Source organism: Cynara cardunculus, assembly GCF_001531365.2.
Source record: "Cynara cardunculus var. scolymus isolate 2C chromosome LG 17, CcrdV1, whole genome shotgun sequence".
Classification (NCBI taxonomy): Eukaryota; Viridiplantae; Streptophyta; class Magnoliopsida; order Asterales; family Asteraceae; genus Cynara; species Cynara cardunculus.
Window position 1 is genome coordinate 28,514,916 of NC_037544.1, and position 3,702 is coordinate 28,518,617.

The following is a 3,702-nucleotide window of genomic DNA, read 5'->3' on the forward strand; positions in this document are numbered from 1 at the left end:
ACTTATAATAATTACAAATTTGGTCCTTATACTTTGAATAAATTACAGATTTGGTCACTGATAATCATGAAATTAAATTACTATGTAAGGTGGTTTTTATAATGTGTCGTTGACACTGAAGGAATGTTTGGATTTTTCAAAACTCCATCCCAAACTTGGTGGTTAAACTCTATTGCGATTGCAAGGGAAAATCTCCACATGGCTCCTAAGCGATAAAAGAAAAAAGACAATGTATCTTGTCCAAGTTGACTATGTTTCCTGAGAGGATGGCATTGTTTAGGTCGACCTGTTTTGGTCTATGGTTGGATATTACCATTACTAATGCAGACCCCATGCTTATCCATTTGTTCCTTCAAAGACAAGTCTTCCCGGAAAATGCACAGGATGACGAGTTGTGGTTCCAGATTGGTGATCATTATCTCCGTTATGGGTGGGAGGAGTTTTTTCTTATGACAAGACTCTGTTGTGGACCAGAACCGTCCATAAAGAGGCCACATCGAGTTTGTTTCATTAGTAGGGTGTTTCCAGATCTAGCGTCGGAATACAATGACAAACAGTTGAGGGTTATTGACCTCGATAAGACATTTGAAAGCTCCTAACAGCATTTGCTAATGCGCCCATTATCGAAGGAGGATGTTGTCTGAGTATGTCTATTGATGATAGTGGAGGTCAAAATTCTTGGCCATTAGCGTCATATGGTGGTTAATGAGACTCTGATTAGGACTATTGAAGATATGAGAGTTTGGATCAGTTTCCATGAGGATCATACATTTGGGCACCCACTTTTAGGCAGATGAATGGTGGGATACAAAAACATGCGGAAAAAATCAAAGATGTCTATAACGGGATTTTTATACGCCTTCAAGGTTAGTTAATTGTAATATTAATTAAATATTTATACATTTGACATGGATTTCCTATTTTGACAATTTACTTATTTGTTTGTTATTCTAATTCCAGATATGGATTTTGGAGACATTTATTTTTACCAATCAGTACTTCGTATGCACAGACAAGTTACCTACGACAGTTCGCTGGCATAAGAGTATAAGCCTTGTTTGGAGTCATTACATGGACTTCTTTGATGTGTCCACGTTAAGTCCTTTTTTTCCAATTTAAATACTTAAAGAGTACAACTAAGTTAATTGTGAAATTGTAATGTTATATGTTTTGAATATTAGCCTAAAAGGAGGCCATTCGAGAGGCTTGTATCAATGCTTGTTGAGGAGCAATTGTTATGGTATATAGAGAGCCATCGATATTTTGAGAGCTCGGAGGGCCAGCAACCATCAAAGAGATTGAGACTCTCGCGACAACTTCTACGGGTGTCACAAAGTTCATCATCTGAGCCATAAGGCAATCCGGACCTTGGATGATGAACATCAACTTATCCTGACATCACTTTTAGTAGTTTTTAAAGCAATTTAAACTCCGTAATATCCAAATAGTTGGTCTTTTGAGTTGTAATTAATATTTTTGGTAGTATGACAATAAATGGAGAATAAGATCATGAGTGGTTGGTGATAATACCGATATTTGGGTTAATTATGCAATTTGAGGCAAGATGTTATAAAGGATGTTGTAGGAGTGCTGCAACACCACATAAACTTACTTTTGGGAAATGCTTTGGATGTTTCGGCTGAGATTTTTGAAGAAAAAGGTCAACCGCCTTTTTAACCAGTTATTGAAGCATTTTATGGCTGGGACAACTTATGTTTTTTTTTTTCTTTTTGAAGTATATAATATTTATATACGACAAATGCAACAAATAAACTCACACACCTTCTTCATCTTTGGTGAGGTTTGAACTCCTGAACTCCTAGGAGGCCAAGAATTACGATACCGCTAGGCCAAAAGCTCTTTGATAACCTAACTTATGTTTTATTAGACAAATACGAGTCATCCATTTATTTTTCCAGCTTGCCAACTTCGTTGCCATGCTCCTAGTATAAATAGCCATTTATTGGCTTTGTAAAAGATGATCCTTTCCTCTCTCTTACTTCTTCAGCAAACTTATGAAACACTTGCACCTTTTTTAAGTACCGCTTATTTTAATTGTTATTATACATGTATTATTATCATGCATATATTATTTATAACAACTTCAATTCTTGTCTTTATTTATCGTAAGATCTCATTTATTCATTGTAATTTAGTTTAGATTCTCGTAATCATATATATATTACTCGTCGTAACTTAGTTTATATTTCTTTTAGTTAATTTTATCGTTTTTAGTTCCTTTCATATCTAAATTCTTGTCATCTTTTCATAATAAATTTTATTTTCGTTACCTTAAAATCTTTTTTCTCTTTTGTTATTTTTCTTTTAAAAAATGCAAGGATTCCAAACGATAATAGACCGACAATCTTAGCTTAGGTATAGGATAAAGTTAAGATAAAAAATCGATTTTGATGGTATGAGTTTGTCAATCAATAACAATTTTTTTCAATCATTCATTCAAGGTTATATTGACAAAAAAGACATCTATGACAAGTTGATCATCATTAAAATGTTAAATTGTGATGGACTTAGAGATAAGTCATCCCGAACACATCGACTTGAATGATATGGAGGTATACTTGAGAGAGTTACTTAAAAAATAAGGGATGGATTGTACATTACTAGCTTTATTTTGGAAACATTAGAGTCGATCCTTGGATTCGTGCCTTTCTCAACCTCGAGAGGGTGCTTTACACAAGCTGATGCTTGGATAAAATGAGTTATTTTTCACAAAGTTCTATCTGATTTATTTGTTTTGAAATCTTAATGGATTCCTACACCATTGCTTCCTTTTTAATGAATTATTTGCACCAGTAGCTATAATTAACCAAACCAAAAACAATACTTCAAACTCACTATCTAAAATCATATCTTTTTCTGGACTTCTATCTAAAACTTGTAACACATTTTTCCATGTGGATCGATTCTCGGTATTTTACCATTTTTACTACTTGTAAAATATAACTATGGGTCTATTCATGTATACTTGCATGGGTCTCCATTTTTTATTGTCCAAGAGATTTATTTTCGTATAAAACTCATAACAAGTAAAACTAAAATATTTGATTTTTCTACCATTTTTTCACTTGTTTTGGTTTAATTTCTTACAGCCAGACTCGGTCATTTCTTCAAACAACATGGCATAAAGTTTTTTGAAAAAAATATTTTCCTCCCACCCGGTACGCTAAGTCCAGAAACTAAATTTGTCATTTTAAACAAATGGACGATGAACCAGTTCCCGATGCTTGGGAAAGATTTAAAGAGCTTTTGAGAAAATCCCCTCACCATGACATTCCATATTGTATACAGCTTGAGACGTTTTACAATGGTTTAAATATCAATGCAAGATAAATGTTTGATACTACTTCATGAGGAGCTTTCACCGCCAATAGTTATAATGATGGATATGACATCCGGGAAAAGATTTCTAAAAACAATGGTCATTGAATGTACGTGCACTAGAGATGTTCAAATGGGCCTGGCCCAGCTCGAAATCGGAGGACGACTGGGGCCAGGACCAACTTGGGACTGGGACCGATCAGAAGGTCCTTAACCTGTTACCATTTTTAGGAATTTCATGGCTCGGCTCGGTCCGGCCCAACCCCGGACCGGTTATACATAGGCCCATTTTAAAAAAAATTAAGTTTTTATAAATCATATATCAAGTTTTTCAAGTTTTTCTTTTTAAGTTTTCCAAGTTCT

The 3,702-nt window shown here is 34.4% G+C and overlaps 1 non-coding gene across 1 annotated transcript; it reads right to left on the reverse strand.

Annotated features, from left to right (window-relative positions):
• Positions 1-3,186: 3,186 nt before the first annotated feature.
• On the reverse strand, positions 3,187-3,293 carry LOC112501337. Its single transcript, XR_003067469.1, has one exon. It is a non-coding gene; the product is annotated as a small nucleolar RNA R71 (small nucleolar RNA).
• Positions 3,294-3,702: the final 409 nt, after the last annotated feature.